This window comes from Equus asinus, chromosome 30 (assembly GCF_041296235.1).
Source record: "Equus asinus isolate D_3611 breed Donkey chromosome 30, EquAss-T2T_v2, whole genome shotgun sequence".
NCBI classification, from domain to species: Eukaryota; Metazoa; Chordata; class Mammalia; order Perissodactyla; family Equidae; genus Equus; species Equus asinus.
This window is the reverse complement of record NC_091819.1, coordinates 18,883,180-18,901,782: the sequence shown is the minus strand read 5'-3', so window position 1 is coordinate 18,901,782 and position 18,603 is coordinate 18,883,180. Positions and strand designations below refer to the sequence as shown.

The window sequence follows — 18,603 nt, the reverse complement described above, 5'->3', positions numbered from 1 at the left end:
TAATACCAAGCAATGGTATGAAACTAGAAATAAACTATAGGAAGAAAATCAGAAAGCCGCAAATATGTGGAGATTAAACAAAATGCTACTAAACAATGATTGCATCAATGAAGAAATTAAAGGAGAAATAAAAAAAATACCTGGAGACAAATGAAAATGAAAATACGACAAGTATGGGATACAACAAAAGTTGTTCTAAAAGAGAAGTTTGTAGCAAACAGGCCTACCTCAGCAAACAAGAAAAAAAGTTAAAGTTCCAACAACATTTTTCACAGAAGTAGAACAAAGAATATTAAAATTTATATGGAACAACAAAAGACCCCAAATAGCCTAGGAATCCTGAGAAAAAAGAACAAAGCTGGAGGTATCACACTCCCTGATTTCAAAATATACTACAAAGCTATAGTAATCAAAACAGCATGGTACTGGCAGAAAAAGAGACACACAGATCAATGGAACAGAATTGAGAGCCCAGAAATAAACCCACACATCTATGGACGCTAATTTTCCACAAGGGAGCCAAGATGATATAATGGAGAAAGGAGAGTCTCTTCAATAAATGGTATTGGGAAAAGTGGACAGCCACATGCTGTCTACACATGGTGCAGACAATTATCTTACACCATGCACAAAAATCAACTCAAAATGGATTAAAGACTTGAATGTAAGACCTGAAACCATAAAACTCCTAGAAAATAACACAGGCAGTACACTATTCAACATCAGTCTTAGCAGCATATTTTTAAGAACTATGTCTGATTGGGAGTGGGAAACAATAGAAAAAATAAACAAATGGAACTACATCAAAATAAAAAGCTTCTGCACAGCAAAGGAAACCATCAACAAAACAAAAAGACAGTCTAACAATTGAGAGAAGATATTTGCAAACCATATATCTAATATGGGTTAATATCCAAAATATAAAGAACTCATATGTCTCAACAACAAAAAAATTAACAACCCAATTAACAAATGGGCAAAAGATCTGAACAGACATTTCTCCAAAGAAGATATACAGATGGCCAACGGGCACATGAAAAGATGTTCAACATCACTATCAGGGAAATGGAAATCAAAGCTACAATGAGATATCATTTCACGTCCATCAGAATGGCTATAATTAACAAGATAGGAAATAACAAGTATTGGAGAGGATGTGGAGAAAAGGGAACTCTCATACACTACTGGTGGGAGTGCAAACTGGTATAGGCACTATGGAAAAAAGTATGGAGATTCCTCAAAAAGTTAAGAATAGAACTACCATACAATCCAGCTATTCTACTTCTGGGTAGAATACACAAGAAAACACAAATGCATAAAGATGTATGCACCCTTATGCTCACTGCAGCATTATTCACAATAGCCAAGACTTGGGAGCCACCTAGGTGCCCATCAAAGGACGAATGAATAAAGAAGATGTGGTATATATACACAATGGAATACTACTCAGCTATAAAAGGATGAAATGTGGCCATTTGTGACAACATGGATGGACCTTGAGGGTACTATGCCAAGCGACATAAGTCAGAGGGAGAAAGTCAAATGCTGTATGATCTCACTCACAAATAGAAGATAAAAACAACAACAACAAACACATAGAGACAGAGATTGGATTGGTGGTTACCAGAGGGGAAGGGGGAGGGAGAAAGGCGAAAGGGGTGCCTAGGTACATGTGTGTGGTGATGGATTGTAATTAGTCTTTGGTTGGTGAACACGATATAATCTACACAGAAATCAAAATATATAGATGTACACCTGAAATTTATATAATGTTATAAACCAATGTCAATGCAATAAAAACAAAACAAAACAAACATATTCAGGATACCAGTCTTTTATTAGACATGTGACTTGGAAATATTTTTCCAACTCTGTGTTTTGTCTTTTCATTCTCTTAACAATGCCTTTTGCAGGGCAAGAGTTTCTAATTCTGATAAAGTCTAATTTATGATTTTTTTCTTTCAGGAATCATGCTTTTAGTATGTCATATTGGACTTTTAAGGTGCCACAGACACCTTTTAAGTTATAGCATAAATAATGTGCCAACTCCACTGTTTTAACATTTATAATACAATATTCATATTTCTGTTCATGCTCTAATTCTTCATGATACCTGATGTAAACTAAATGTTGATATTCATTAGTTTCCCTTTAGACCGTTTTTCTACTAATTCAGCTATTTCTTCGAGGGTGGCAAGTTTGAGTGGGTTTGGGGGCAGAAGGAGAATTAGACCAGGTGGGTGTTGGATCTGCCTTAACCAGCTCTGGGAACTTGAGCAGTCACCTCACCTCTTTAGGCCTTAGCTTTCTCATCTGTCCTATTCAGACCTCCCATCGTTGTTGTACAGATAAAATGAAATCCAGTAGGTGTTTACATGAAGATACTTTTTTGTGTTCTTGGCTTTTTATTTATTTCTGTCCTCAGACTTTTCCATGATACATGAGAGAACAGAAACAATGGAGGAAATAGAGAATGACAGAAAATTCTGCAGTGCGTGACAATGAAGGTCACCACTGCAGAAGGAGAACCTGGTGTCCATCACATCCATGCATTCTTAGGCCTGGTGGCCTCTGCAGAGAGCGCTTTGGAAGGACCCCACCCCAGCTCATCATAGGCAAGCTCTAGTCCTCCCTGACTGGAAAGTCATGTAAGAGGGACCATGATAGACAACTTCACTGGGGCTCAGGTGGTAAGCCTGCTACCACCACCAATTTCACTTTTGGTCATAAAACAGCAAAGAATAGAGACTCTTAAGTACAAGACTTTTCCTGGGTTGTTCAACTTTTTCCTGTCACTTAGAATTATAAAAATCATGGAATGTTGTTTCTGGAAGGGACTTTGGAGATACATGACTATATTTTCTGATTCCTGATTTAGAACACAAGGACGGGACATGAACTCCCTAAGGGGTAGTGGTGTCTTTCCTTCAAAATAATTAGAGACTTTTTCCACCCAATCACCCATTCTTCCTTGTGGTTTTCTGCCCCCTAGCTTTGACCCTGGCAAGTCTTTCTATCTGGCATCTCTTTCATTTTTTATCCTCCTGCTGAACGTCTCCTTCAAGACCCAGCTCAAATGTCTCCTTGCCTGAATCATTTTCTCTCTCTGATTCTCCTCCCGCCCCTCCCTACCAAAATGAATCACTCTCTCATCTGAGTTGACAAAGCACCTTAATGAAGCTGTTCTGACAATGTGTTAAAGGCACACTTCTATGTGTGTTGCCCTTGCTGAAGTGTCAGCACCTGGGGGTCAAGAAGAGTGCTGATCGCCACCCCAGGGCCCCATGCACAGATGGCTTTCATGAATGCTCATTGCTTGGAATCTGACTCCACTCCTTTATTTTAAAGGCAAGGAAACTGATGATAAGTGACTTGCATCATATCCTTTTCAAAAATTCTCTTTTCCTAAAGATCGATTGATCTATGCTCAGTACTCTTGGGAGTTGATGGTCTTTGCTAAATTATTTCTTAGAATTCTTTTTAACACAAAAAGCCCACAATTCCTCTTTGCGTACGCTACAAGAGAAAGTGCTCAGGACTTAAGTAAGCAGACTGTGGAGCAAACAGTTGCGGTCTTCAGGGATGCACAAACAATTCTGCTTCTGGTAAGCTCAGCTGACAAAATGACAGGAGGCCCCTATGTAGATTGTCCGGGATTTTCCTGTGTGGGGAAACAATTAGATCTGCAGGACATCTGATCCTGCGAAACAAAGGCTGACAGTACGATGAATAGGCTGCTACTACATTTTGATCAGTGCTCCTACAAACAGACGGACACATTCTCTCATTCATTGTGTCCAGCAATCCAAAATTTATAGATCTCTTCCTTTGCAAAAACTCCTAAACCAGGTTTATTTCCATGGACTTGACCTTTGGCGTTTAGACTTTCTCCCCATTGGCAAACCCAGGGTCCATTTTTTCCTGCAGACGGCCATTTTGGCAGTCTCCTTAACAGCCTAAGGAAAGAACAAGAAGTCTACATATGGAGACCTCATCCTCGGTTGCCTAATGGATTCAAAAGACATCCTGAATATTCATCATTTCTCCTTTTATGAGCACCTTGGCAATTCCCTCCAAAGGTGAAGGCTGCAGTAAATTCAGAAGTGCCATTTAGTGAATACCAATTTATTCTCAATTCAAGTCTAGTTTTTTTCCTGCTCCTCAGCACAGCATTGGAGCTCCTGAGATCCTAGTGAATGCAGGGCATTGTCTCGACTCTGAGGAGGCAGGATTGTCTGTGAAAATCCAAAGCCTGAAGAGGTTGTCTGCTCCCCAACCTGCTTGCTGAAGCACTGCGCACTTACTCTGCATTCTCGGCAACTCTCTCCCTGGAGAAGTTAGAAAGGACCTTTGGGGGAAATGTTAAAATCATGCTGGAGTGTTTGGCTTGGTGACAGGGCTCTTAATTAATAGCTGTAAATTAGCAAATATTATTTTTCACCTCTGCGCACATGGCCTTTCTTTTTGGTGTATTAGGAATCCATCACAATGTTTCCCAAAGCTGTAGTTCCCAGGATACTGATGTGGACAGTTGTTCATGGAGACAGATTCAGAGAGAGACAGAGGCTCGTATTAGTTTTGTTCGCTTAAACAGTGTAGGCTGGTTGACCCTGAGTAGTGACTAGAGGAAGATGCTGAGGGAGTTGGGCAGTGGTAGTGTCTACCATGGAGTCCTCTCTGTCTCCCCTCAGGGTCTATGCTGATAGTTGTGCCTTTTCTCTCACCCCCACTTTAGTGTCATTCAAATAAGTACACAACATTCATTGATTTCCCATAGTTTTCCTCCCCTTCCTAGAAAAACTGGGGTCTGAAATCTCAATTCTGTTTGCTTTTGTACCTTCTTGTTCTAGAATGGAAACACTTGCACTTATTATTTATCTATTCGTACTGGTATGCCCTTTAAATTAGACTTCCAATTCCATCTCCTAACTTATTTTAAGGAGATTATTTCATGGATAAGTGAAACAATTGTCAACCCAAAAGGCTTGGGCCAACCACTGCTGGCTGCTTGCCCAGGGTTTCCCCAGTGGCCTACCTTTCCTCTGTGCAGGTTGTTAAACTTCCATCTGAAGCCAGGAGACTATGCCGTTTCTGTTTCCTCCTTCATGCACCCCAACTGCCTTAGTGAATTTGAATAGCTCTTCAGCCCATCACAGAGGTTGCAAACCACATCTGGTCCATGGACATGTTTTCCTTGGCCTTCACACTGTTTTGAAATGTTTTTAATTAGTTGCCAACATTTACAAATTGGGAAATTTCACATTCAAATATCCAGACTGGGAGCCTTGTGAAAAATCTAAGGATCTGGATACCCTGGATTTGCATTTCTATTCATCAGTTGGCTGGAACTGAAAAGATGGGGAAATTGTGGGAGCCGTACATGCATTAACTAGTTTGCTACAATCCCCACCACTGTTAGTATTTCAGACCCACTCTCTCACTGAGCTGTCTGGTCTCTGGAAGCATTTGAGTTTGTGAGGTCTGATCTAATGGGAGACAGAAAGTCTGCCTAGGAAGATCGTATTTCCTTATTTGTTGTCTCTCTTTTCCAATTATTCCTCTTAAAGGAAGGAAGGGACCCAAGGAAGATTTGTGACTTTCACCATTTTGAGAGGCCTTTTGGCTGTTCACTAGGGTAGAAAGGAAAGATGGAAGCCTCACACTGTTAATTATTACTATTATTTTTTTCACACTCAGAGGCGGCAAATGACTTAGTCTTAGATTCTAAGGTTCTGTAATTCTCTATCAGGAATTTAAGTGGGTTGCATAAGGTAGGAATATTTAGAGAGAATGAGACCAAGAGTAATCAACCTAACAGAATGGGAGATGGTATAGGTCTCATCGGGAGCTGGACATGAATGAATTCCATCTGATCAAAGCAGAGCACCAATCACAAGGGGAGAGAAAATAGATAAAAGTGGCCAATTATCCCAGCAGAAAAGATTATGGATGTTAAACTGCTTTCTAAACACGGCGTGCTTTATAAAAGTAAAGGATCATTAACCTTTTTCTTTGTATTGATTAAGAAGAAAGAGAGAGGTGGTTGGCGAAGAAAGTTTGCTCCCTTGATTGAACAGTGAATGGTAGAGAAAGTTGGACTCTCATCTACATCCTGCAAGTGAAAAACTGATACAGTGATACAGCGTGACTTTGAGAATGGAGGATAGGAGGGTGTTTATAAGCAAACTTCTTCAAAATTTTGACTTACTTTTCGATTGCTGTTCTGTTGAAGCAAAGAATGCACTGGAGTCCTTTAATGTGTATCAATAGGGAAGTGCTGAGGAAAGGCTTTGCAAGCCTCGTTCCAGATCTGAGATTCCAGTATCCTGTGAAGTGGAAAGCTTCAAGTCTCCTCATACCTCAACTCCACACCGTCTTTTAGTGAATTGGAAGAGTTGGAAGGAATAAATAGTTTGTGCCTCTCTTGGTGGCAGATAAGAACTGTGCAGTCCATCCAAACGTCTCTGTTTTAGTTTTTAATTTCACATCATGCTCAGTCAAAATCTGTATGCTGTGAAGCCATGTTTTCAACATAGGCCAATTTCCTGCTTTTTGTAATTGGGAACATTCTGACGATCAGATCCACATTCTATCCAGGGCACACAGATTTTTGGTTCTAAAACTCCCAATATTTGGAAGTGATTCATGGCTTCTGCTTCCACTTCTCTTTCAAAATCCTGGTTTGGTCCCTGTTGGCTTTTGATTTTAAGTGCCCTACTTGTAATCCGCTCAGGCTGAGAGAGAACTGAGAAATTGGAAGTATTTTATGTTCCAGGCTGCAGACCTTATGAGGTGATGACAGTGTTCTATAGGGATATCTGTTCTGCTTTTCCTATTGAGATCAGTGGAGGAACTGGAGCCGAGTGCTTAACAGGGGCAGAGGGCAAATGAAACTGCCTTTGAGATAAAGCTGAGAATGTGGCGATGGCATGTATCAGGACAGCTCAAGGAGGCGGGGGTGCTAAATAGCAGGTTGGGGAGACGGAGGAAGTGAAGCTTTCTACACATATCTATGTAGAAGAAAGAGCCAAGGGGGCCAAGAAATTAAAGAAACAATAATTATCTTGAATAACCTTTAATGTGAAGATCCAAAGATGCATTATTTTGAATAGGAGCAAGTGACTGACAGCTGCTGTGGAGTGGGTCCATTGCGAGGGCGCTAGGGCTCTGTGAGTGACTGGCTGGGGGCCAGCCATTGGGCTTGTGAGCACGGGGGGAACTCCTTACTCGGGCTATTCCCAATGCACCTGCAGACAAGTCAAGGACCTTGTTGGTGTTTTTTTTTTTTTTTTTTGCAAAACAACCCCAAATCTGCTTTTCTCTTCCATTGAAAGACAATAACAAAAAGAACTATGGAATATCAGTCCTATTTTAAACTTCTTTTTTTGAAAAGCAACTTCAAGTTTTCCTATAGGAAAACGTTTTTCAATGAATCTTGTGAACATTTTGTTTCCTTTATTTCTCTCCTTTTTAAATTATTTTGTTTCTGTAGCCAGAGTTATTTTAATAAAATGTCAATCTCTTCTGAATCCTCCATTTTATTATTGGAGTGAAAGTCCATCCTGCCATTATTAATATGTTATCTTTTTATCTAAAGCTCTGAGTGTACCAATGTACTATGGATATAGTAATATACCCAGAGATAGTCAATCATTGCATTATATTCTGGCTGAAAATCAATGTGTCCTCATGACCACTCAGCAACACTTGTTATTGGCTTTGACAACAAATAAAACTATTTTAAGTTTGCTTTAACAGGCTTTAAATTCCTTGGAGGATGGTATTATAGTTAGCACATCCCAATAAATATTAGTCCATTGGAACATTCATTCATAAATGAATGGATCTGCTTTATGTCAGGACCTGGGATGGGCCTTGGGGAAACATTAGGAAATCCTGCTGGAGCTTAAAATTGTAATTTTGGGGTTATAAATTAGTATCTTTATATCGGATATGAAATAAAGTTGTACATGTCAGGACTCAGTGCAGTGTGGCTACATAAAACACATTTCTTAACATGTGTGGGTAGATTGGTTGACCCACCAGAACTTGGATAGGTCTGCAAAGAGCTGGGTTTCTGTTCATTGATTTCTATTCGGTCTCCAGAATCATTAAATAGGAGTTCCCACTGATCAACTACTCATGCTGTATTTCCTCATGAGAGTTCTAGATTAAGAACACTCTATACTAACCTTATAGTCCTAGGGTTTGTATGGGAACTGTAAGTTTGTGCTTCAAGCATTTTCTATACTTCTCAACTCAGAGGTTCATAGAAAGTTAAATTTGGAAATATCACTTATTCCTGTGTGTTTTGCAAAGGGTGCTATTTATGTTAAAAGATATTTCGTGGAAAACAGCATTCTGGGGTCAAGCAGCTTTGGGAAACACTGGGTGAAACTGTTGTACTAGGTTTCTTTGGTGTGAGACTTCTCAGCTTCATGTGCTAATGTGCATTGTGCCCCTTTGGGTTAGAACATGCACAATTTTCCAAATATTTTTGACCTCACAATATTTATCAAAAAAAGTTTCTTCAAGCATTGTCTGTGGGTCTAGTGTTTGCTGAATGTTGGAAAGTATAGGAAAGTTGGAAAATATTGGAGCAACTGAGTGTTGCTCCATGTTGGGAAGTAGTGCAATGGCCTTGTGCTCCTGTTGTATGGACCAGGAAGTTCAGACCAAGGATTCAATGACTTGCTGAAGGGCCTGGAGACAGCTAATAGCAGCTGGGACTAGAATTTAAGTTTTTAGTCAGCCAGGTGAATGTTCTTTCCACTGTGGCATGCTATTCTCTTTATTCCTCTCCTTTTTTTACTTCCTTCTCCCCACCTCTGTGGCTTCAACCTGCCAGTAGCCCTTTATGCTTTCTATGGCCATTTAGAGCATTTTGGAATAGTAAGAGTGGGCCCTCCTAGTTCCTAGTGTTCTCACTGGAGCTTTTTCCTCCAACACTTCCAAGGTCAGCATTTCAGTCACTCTAGGCAGCACCTCTGATCCTGCTTCCTTGACCTGTTCTGGTACAGGCCTTGAGCTTTATTGTGAACATGGATCCCTTGTTGCTCCTTTAGCTCCAAGTCCTGTCTCCCCACTTAGCTCCATCAGGCAAGCTATACAAATTTGAAGTCACTATTACATAATTTTTTTGTATTTTTGGGTTGGCAATATTTGTATTTACTCCAAACTCTATTTTTCTTAGGAGGTTTTATCCGTCTGCAAGTAGGGGGCTCTTCTTATCTCACCTCTACTTTCTGCTCTGGTTCCATTAGGATTCACATCAGCATTCTGCTATTTTTTTGCTGAGGAAGATTCACCCTGAGCTAACATCTATTGCCAGTCTTTCTCTTTTTTTTTTTTTTTGCTGAGGAAGTTTAACCCTGAACTAACACTGATGCCAGTCTTCCTCTATTTTGTATGTGGGTCACTACCACAGCATGGCTAATGAATGGTGTAAGTTGGCACCCAGGATCTAAACCCAGAAACCCGGGCCACCAAAGTGGAGTACATCAAACTTAACCACTATGCCCTGGGGCCAGCCCCTCACATCAGTATTTTGAACTCTTCAGGCTGTCACAATATGTTATTAATTTATGTGGCATCCAGCTGTAATAAATACCTGTCTGTGACTATTAATAAGTGTAAGGAAAGAAAGTTGGTGATAAAAATTTTGGTAAAAATTGCAAAAAAGACAAAAAATTACCAAAATTGTGAAAAACTTGCTAAAAAGAAGTTTTGGATCACTTACTTTACCCAGTGTCTACCTATCTAACTAAAAATATTATGAGACACTGGCTGAGACATCAAACAGCTGACAGGGCAATATTTTTCTTAGCAATTTCACATTACTTTGGTTATTTACGTAGCTGATGAATTGCTTTTGTGACATTTTATAAGAGAAAGTATATATTGAATGACTTTTTATTCATTTGCATTTGTTTGCTGGCTTTTTCTTTCCTCAGTAGCTATGGAGATTCTATCTTTCCCAATTCCTAGTTTTAATATGTTTAGGGGAAAAAAACCTAACATATAAATAGGACTATGAATTATTTTAATTAAACCATTTGCTTAACAAATGAAACTAAATTTACCTTCAGGGTGAGATGAATTTCTCCTTCAGTGTTTCTGCTAGACATATTATCTGATGAAGAAAAATGATCCTGTCTTTATCAGAAGGTGTTACCCTCCCACCCTCCAAGCAAAAATAAAAACTAGGCCTTAAATCCCCACAAATGAATAAAAAAATAAAAAAAATGATTCCCATATAGGCTGGCTTTTTATATAATCCTTTACTTCCCGTTGGAGGAAGGTCCTGTTCATTGGCTAGTCCCAACAAGAGACACATTTAATTGCTAATTCTTTGTTTTTGCTTTTTTTCAGTGTTATATTTATGATTACAAAAGCTTGTTTAAGGCATTAGGGCTAAAAAAATGTGGTCAAATGTACTGGAGCTCTTAAGGAACTTTAATAGGCCATCAAAAAACAGTGAAGATTTATTTAATGTCTCCCCTCCAGGAGGATATATTGTTGGTTCAGCTGCAACTTCTTAACTTCATCATATTTTATATACTTTGGCCATCATAGATTGCCACAAGGCCTGTTGCATGGTGTGATTTAAAATGTGTTCTGATTAAGTATACAGAAGTGATCCTGTTCCCCAATGGAGGAAGGAGAGGAACATCATAAATATACATTGTTTAAGTGTAAATTCTACTTCGCACTCATAGGTTATATTGTACTTGCATGTTTTATGCTCTGTTGGTACTTGAAAAAAAATAATTTCATTTGGGGGCATTTCCAGGGATCAAATCAAGAGCCAGGCAGTGGGGACCTACTTTAGAATTCCCTCCCTAGAATTTGTAATAGGGGCAGAATAAGGCAAGGAGAGGAAGTACGTTTATAGAACAAAACTCTCCCATCTACTTACATATAATGGGCACAAGTCTCAGTCTACCAACTCAAATGGGCAAGGATATTCACTTTTTATTTCCTTACATCAAGCCTCCCAATATGCCTGACAGGTAGAAATTCCATCTTGGTCACTTGTTGGACTCTTTCCTTTTTTCAGGGAGGTCCCAGAGTCTAGGAGGTCATGTGAGGCCAAGCATATGAGTAAAAGGCTTCTCACCTCAGGCTCGCATGTCCTCATTGACATCCTTATGGTCAAACCACCAAGTGTTCTTGATATCTGGTTACTCTCTGCTTCCATGCCAGGTGTGGGGCACAAGCATTTCTGCAGAGCCTGGGATCGTGAATTGAGAAATTGAGGTAAGTACTGTTTCTCTATGTTGACTTGAGATCAGTATGAACCCAGTAGAATAGTTCATGTTATGTAAGAAGTAAAATAAACAAAGACTGAAGAATAAATAAAAAATAGGCCCAAAACCTGTCTAGTGAAGAAAAATGTAGAGGGCAGTGAAACGAAGACACACTTTTTTTTGTGTGTGGGCAATAGTTGCTTAATACGTGTCTTTGTCTAACTAGTTCTATCACGAGAGAATCCAAAGCTCCTTTAGGCTACTGCCTAGTATTCAATTCACATCCACAGCCCTAACCCTAAAATCTTAGGGACCAGATGCTTCTGGACTTTTTTAGTTATTATAAAGACAATACGGTGCGTATGCCTTATACTATATAACACTCTCCATGTGGCCAAGGGCAGCACTTTTAAACAAACAATATTTCCTAAGCAAATGTAAAGCATGAACATTTTTACTAAGTAAAATCAATAAAGACTATAAGTAGTGTCACATCTGTTCAGGTCAGGTTTTGTCATCAAATAAATTGAAATCAGGTCAGATTTTGTGACCAAATAATTGCGAAAAATTTTCAATGTTCAGGTCTTTTGTATTTTGGAGTTGCACATAGAGATTGTGGGTCTTAAGCGAAGATCAAAGTTGTTCTTAACTGGGAAAGAAGAGAGAATGATATATTCTCTGTGTGTAATCTGTCTACACCTCTTGGTTATCTGGTGTGAATGTCATCTTTCTTTTTCATGCTGTAGTATTAGTTGTAGCAGAAAACACATACATTTTTGGTATTATGTCATTTAAATGACATCACAAAACTTTAAAACAAAATAGAGGCCTTGGTCTTTCTCATTATAGTCATTCAACAATGAATGAGGACCAGCTCTGTTTTAAGAACTGACCTGAGTGTCAAGGATGCAAAGTCCAGGAAGACAGTCTGTGCCTTCACAGACTATCCCCATGTGGTATGAGAGAGCAGAGAGTAAGTGGATAGTGATAGACCATGTGGAAATACTAAGTTAGGAGAAAGCACAGGACGCTGTGAGAATGGAAGAAGAGTGGCCATCTCAGACAGAAGGCAGGGGTGGAAGCGGGCTTTTGCGAATGAAAGAGGAGATGGCCCTGAACTGAGGCTTAAGTGATATGTAGGCATTACAGGTGAATAGAGGCAAAAAGATTGGGGGGGTTGTTTGGGTAGTGTTCCAGACAGATGAATCCACATATTCAAAAACAGCATTAGAGAATGTCACCTTGGGAGAGAGAGGACCAGTGATGATGGAAGAGAAGGGCCAGTTGCCAGATTATGAAGGATGGCTTTATCTGATAATCTGCACTGTCTACATCAGTGGATCATCAATGAAAATCTTGCTCCAGTGCAAACAGGATGATGGGAACATCTGTTTATGAGCTACTACTGAGAGCTCATCTGGTTTGATTAAAGATCTGTTATTCATGCCAGAAAAAAAGAGATTAGGCACTGCTCTCTTGTAAGCACTGAGAAGGATAAAGAACCATGGAACACACATGGGAAGAAGTAGTTTGAGGATCACACTTGGAGCACTAGCTGCTGGAGGCAACCCAACAACTGCCACCAGTCATCTTCTAGCCAGAAGAGAAGGCATTAGAGACACGGCTTCTGACAGATCAGTGTTCTACCTACAAAAAGATTTCGTTGAGTCAAAAGCAAAAATATACAAATGGTATGACATCAAACTTAAAAACTTTTGCACATCCAAGGAAACAATCAACAGAGGGAAAATGCAAACTATGAAATGAGAGAAAATATTTTCAAATCATATATCTGATAAGGAGTTTATATCTAGAATACATAAGGAACTCCTATAACACAACAGCAACAACAGCAACAAACACAAATAACTCAATTAAAAAATGGGCAAAGGACTGAAGATATACAAGTGGCCAAAAAACATAAGAAGAGATGCTCAACATTACTAATCATAAGAGAAATGCAAATGAAATCCACAATGAGATGCCACTTCACACCCATTAGGATGGCTACTATCAAAAGAAGAGAAAACAGTAATTATTGGCAAGGATGCAGAGAAATTGGAACACTTGTGCGCTGTTGGTGGAAATATAAAGTGGTGCAGCCACTATGGAGGCTCCTCAAAAAATTAAAAATAGAACTGTCATATGATCCAGCAATCCCACTTCTGGGTATACACCCCCCCAAAATTAAAAACGCATCTTGAAGAGATATTTGCACATTCATATTCATTGCAGCATTATTCACAATAGCCAAGAGTTGGAAGGAACCCAAATGTCCATCAATGGATGGATGGCTAAAGAAAATGTGGTATATACATGCAATGAAATATTATGTAGTCTTAAAAAAGAAGGAAATCCTATCAAATGCTACAACATGGATAAACTTCAAAGATGTTATGCTAAGAGACATAAGCCAGTCCCAAAAAGACAAATAACTATATGATTCCACTCATATGAAGGATCATAGAAACAGAAAGTACAACAGTGATTGCCAAAGGCTGGGGGAGGAGAGAGAGGAAATTAGTGCTCAATGGGTAGAGAGTTTCTGTTTTGCAAGATGAAAAAGTTCCAGAGATCTGTTGCACAGCAACGTCAATTTACTTAACACTACCGAACTGTACACTTAAAAATGATTAAGATGGTAACTTCAATGTTATGTGTTTTGTACCATAATAAAAATAGTCTAAAAAATATCTTTTTGGGTGACAAGGTTCCAATGGTTGTGGGGGCTTCCTCAGGACCAGGAAAGAGGGTGTGCTGGAAAGGGGCTGGCAGCCTATGCCGTGGCAAGCTTAAGGGCACAGATGTGTGGATGGCACGTAGAACAGGCAGAGAGAGCTGGAGGCAGAACAAGTTCTGGGCAATTTTAAACTTTACAATCCCCTCTGCTCCCCCTCCTCTACTCTTTTCCCCTTTCTTTGAGTTGTTGCCGTGTTACTTCCAGCTCTTAGAGCTGATGAATTATGGATGGTGGTCGTTTCCCCGAGTGCGGTGCATTCTTCTTTAATTAGATTGGTTTGTAATATTACAGTGCAGACCTGCTGGTAGGACATTTGGCACGGGGGCAGGTCTAAATCCCTGGGCAAACTCCCCACACACCATTCCTAGGATGTAACACATACTTTGCCACCACCCAGAGATTGTAGTCTGGCTATAAGTACCACCCCCTTCCTTCTCTGCACATATACCCTAAGGACTCAGACCTTTGTGGTGCACTTTTTGCCAGTCTCAGTGACAGCTTTACGTTCCAGAAGAAAGTAAAAAATAATCTTGCCTCCAATTTACCCTAGGAAACCAAGTGGTTGAGAAAGAATATCGTGTCCTTTTATGCACTCAAATATGTATTCAGGGGTTTCTTAAGACAACTAATGACCTAGTTAACACTTCTGGCTAGTAATGGAGTCAGGAAAACCAACAGAAAAAACCACACGTAGCTTGGGGAAATGGCAGCTAGGGTGGGGGAAGTATTTCTGGTAGATATTCAGGAAGCTCTTGCCTGTAGCGTGATCCTGGGAGAACAGAACATTGATTGAAATTGTTTTTCTCCAACCTCTTTTATGTCCTCCGTTTCCCTTGTAAGATATACATTGATATCCAGGATGGTGGTGCCGTAGGACGGCTTTCTAGAGCTCTTCATGTGCTTTGTACTTATCCTAACTCTTCACTTTCCTTTTATTGCAGAACAGGCCTATGGTGGAAGGAAATCTAATAAGGCTTTTCTATCAAAAGGTAGCTTTAAGGTTATAATTCAAACAAATAACTATTAACAGGGGATCACCAGGGGCCATGGTAGGTGAGTCAGAGAAATAACCAGAAGGCAGTGTTCATAGATTACCGCCACAGAGCATCCCCTGCACCCACATTCTCTGCCTTCTCTCCTCTCCCTATAAGTGAACTATCTATGCTCTTTTCTAAAGCCAGAGCTTTAGAAAAAAAGCCAGAAAAAGACTCATGCACTGGTCCCCTCGTGCACAACTAAGGACTGCTCCCACAATTCTCTCTCTATACTATATCATCATTTTTTTCTCTCTTATAGGTCATTTTTAATCAGCTTATTAACATGTTATTATTATTCTTATTAAAAAATCCTTTTTTTGAACCCATACTTCACCCCCTCTCTCAATTAGCATCCCATTTCTTTGCTATCCTTAACAGAAAATCCTGTAGAGGGTCTTGTATCTTCTTGCTGCCTCCAATTCTTTTCTCTCATGCTCTCTTAAATCCAGTCAGACTTTTTGCTCTTCATTCCACCACACCTGCTTTTGTCAAGGTCACTAATGACTTTCATTTTGCCAAATGCAATGATCTATCAGCACTATTTGACACTAGAAATGCTTTCTTCTCTCTGGATATTACTCTCTTTTGGTTGTGTTCCAAACTCATTGGCTACTCTTTCTCAGTCTCCTTTTAATGCTTTGTTTCTTCTCTTTGATCTCTGAACATTGGAGTGCCTGGGACCCGTCTCTTCTCTATCTACAGCCATTACTTGGTGAGTTCATCCAGTCTCGTGGCTTTAAATACCACCTATGCTTATGAATACCAAAGTTGTATGTCCTGCTCAGTCCTCTCTCCTAAATCTCCAGACCCCCATATCTAACTGCCTACTCAATACCTTCACTTGGACGTCAACTCTCTCTATATATTGTTTTTGGTGAAGAAGATTGGCCCTGAGCTAACCTCTGTTGCCAATCTTTCTCTTTTTGCTTGAGGAAGATTGTTGCTGAGCCAACATCTGTGCCAATCTTCCTCTATTTTGTATGTGGGATGCCACCACAGCATAACTTGATGAGCAGTGTGTATGTCTGTGCCCAGGATCCCAACCCACAAACCCCAGGTTGCCGAAGCGGAGTGCACGAACCCAGCCACTATGCCACTGGGCTGATCCCTCAATTGTACGTTTTAAACTTACATGCCCAAAGTTGAACTCCTAATCTTCCCCTTAAGCCTCCAGCTTTCATCTACTGATTCACCTCAAACCCTCATACAGTCTTCTCCATCTCAGTTGATGGCATCTTCATCCTTTCAGTTACTCAGGCCAAAAATGTTGGCATCAAATCTACACTTCTCTTTCTCATGTCCCATATCCAATATCCATCAGGAAATCCTGAAGGCTGTATCTTCAAAATAATATTCAAGGTCCAACCACTTTTCACCATCTCTACTGCTGCTCTTTTGATCCCAGCACTGATGTCTCTTATCTTGGTTATCCTAATAGATTCCTCACTGGTCTCTCCGCTTCCTGCCTTTCTCTTTCATAATCTTTCCTCAGTAGACCAGACAGAGTGGTCATTATAAATACAGAGTTAGCTCCTGTTAATGCTCTGTGCAAACGCCTCCAAAGGCTTCCCCATATTACTCAGAATGAAAGCCAAAGTCCTTACGATCTGCCTTCTTCCCCCTTTGTTGCCTCTGTGGTTTCTTCTTCTACTGTTTCCCTTCCCCTACTCTTACTCTACAGTAGCATCATTGGCACCCTGGCTGGATCTCAATAAGTCAGACATGCTCCCCACTTTGGGCCTATGTATCTGGGAACCTCCTCCTTGAGCTATCCACTTGACTAACTCAGTTTTCTCATGTCTTGACTCAAATGGCACCTTGTGATGAGGTCTGCCTTGACCATCCTATTTCACATTGTAACCCACCTCATGGCTCTCCCAATCCCTTTTACTTCACTGTATTTTTTTCCTATAGCACTTATCATCCTGTAACCTATAATTTGCTTCTCTATTGTGTTTATTATAACTGTATGTCCACCCCTGACCCCCCTAAAGAATATAAGCTCTATAAGGACAGTTTTTTAAAGAAAATATTTTTTCACTGGTATATTCCACGCCCTTATGTTAGTACCTGGTGCTGAGTACGTTCTTTTGTTGTTGTTGAGGAAGATTGTCACTGAGCTAACATCTGTGGCAATCTTCCTCTATTTTTTGTATGTGGGATGCTGCCACGGCATGGTGATAAGTGGTGTATGTCCATGTCAAGGATGTGAACTTGCAAACCTGGTCTGAAGTGGAGTGTGCAAACTTAACTATTATGCCGCAGGGCTGGCTCCTGAGTAGGTTCTTAATAAATGTTAGTCAAATTAATGAATGGAAAATCAGACATCAGCATAATGTTTTACAAAATATCATCACGTTATCCCCTTTAATCTTCACAGCAGTACTCCTGTGAGTACACTATTATTAATTATTATTATTATTATTGTTTATTGAGAGGTTAAAACAAGTGGTCAAAGATGAAGCAGCCAGTAGATGGCTGATATATCGGTGTGTGGAATGGGCCTCTTAAAAACAAATCTACCCCAGCTTGTTGGCAGATGTGGACGACCTTTCCATGAAATAAATATACTTGCCCTCTCATGGCCTTATGAATATCTGCAGATACTCTGATTTGTGCCCTGGGAAGTTTCTGCTTTGGTGACAGGCTTTGAGGCCTGGAGCCTCATTAAGGGTTGACCTGGATGGTCAAATGTGCAATGGGAAATGACCATGATCCCATTTATTTCTAGTGGAAAATGTTTCTTGAAATCATTAGCAAAGTTCCCCGTGATGAAATTCCCTAGCATGTTCTTACAGACTTTTCATTTCCTTGAGCACTATACATGCTTTCCTGAGAATAAGGGAGTTTCCCTGGAGGATCTCGCAAGATGACTTTCTCTGTATATTGATTCTCGGTACTCTGTAGATGAGTCTCCCAGGCATGCCTAGGCTTCCGTTTGTAGCAGGAAATGCTCATTTCTTGAGGTAATAAATCTGCATGTGATATTAAAATGAGTTCCTTGGGGACTGGCTGGGAGGTTCTGACTCAAAGCACCTTTTAAGTGAGTCCTTGGGTTGCTCTGAGCAGTCTCTGGGACGGTGGTTGAAATAGCATCAAAGGACGCTTTGCTGATGGAGAAATGGAGTCCCAGGGGAGCACACTGAGTAGTGAGTCACTGTTTGGGACTAGGCCAGGGAACGTTCTCCACCTCTGTCTCCTGAACCTTGGTTCCAAGGGAACTGCTGGACCAAGTACTGGAAAGTGTCCTCAGAACCTACAGAGCCTGACTGTGTGTCAAGCAGAGAACTCAGGGAGCAGATACTTCCTTTAACTTCTTGGAGAAAAAATAAATTTATTTTTCTCTAAACAATGACTGATTGCGAAAAGTTTGAGAGGCCAGTGAGGAAAAAAATTATGGAGATAAACTCATATGAAATGAAGAGCTTTAGTAAGCTCTGCTTCGGAGACTTAAGCAATCTGACCCCTCTAGACTCTGACTCTGAAGCAAGGAGTTAATAGAGATGGAGACACTGTAGTCAATTGCATCTTAATTAGCTGTTCTTGGTGGAAGCTTATGGGTGTAGAAACTTCCATT

General features: G+C 40.1%; 1 long non-coding RNA gene across 3 annotated transcripts in view; it reads left to right on the top strand.

Moving 5' to 3' along the window:
• Positions 1–18,603, top strand: part of LOC106830450 (uncharacterized) — a 118,020-nt gene that overhangs the window by 19,089 nt on the left and 80,328 nt on the right. For all 3 annotated transcript variants that reach the window (XR_011499401.1, XR_011499402.1, XR_011499403.1), the window contains one exon: positions 11,206–11,259. This is a non-coding gene — a long non-coding RNA (uncharacterized lncRNA). The remainder of the gene's footprint in view (positions 1–11,205; positions 11,260–18,603) is intronic.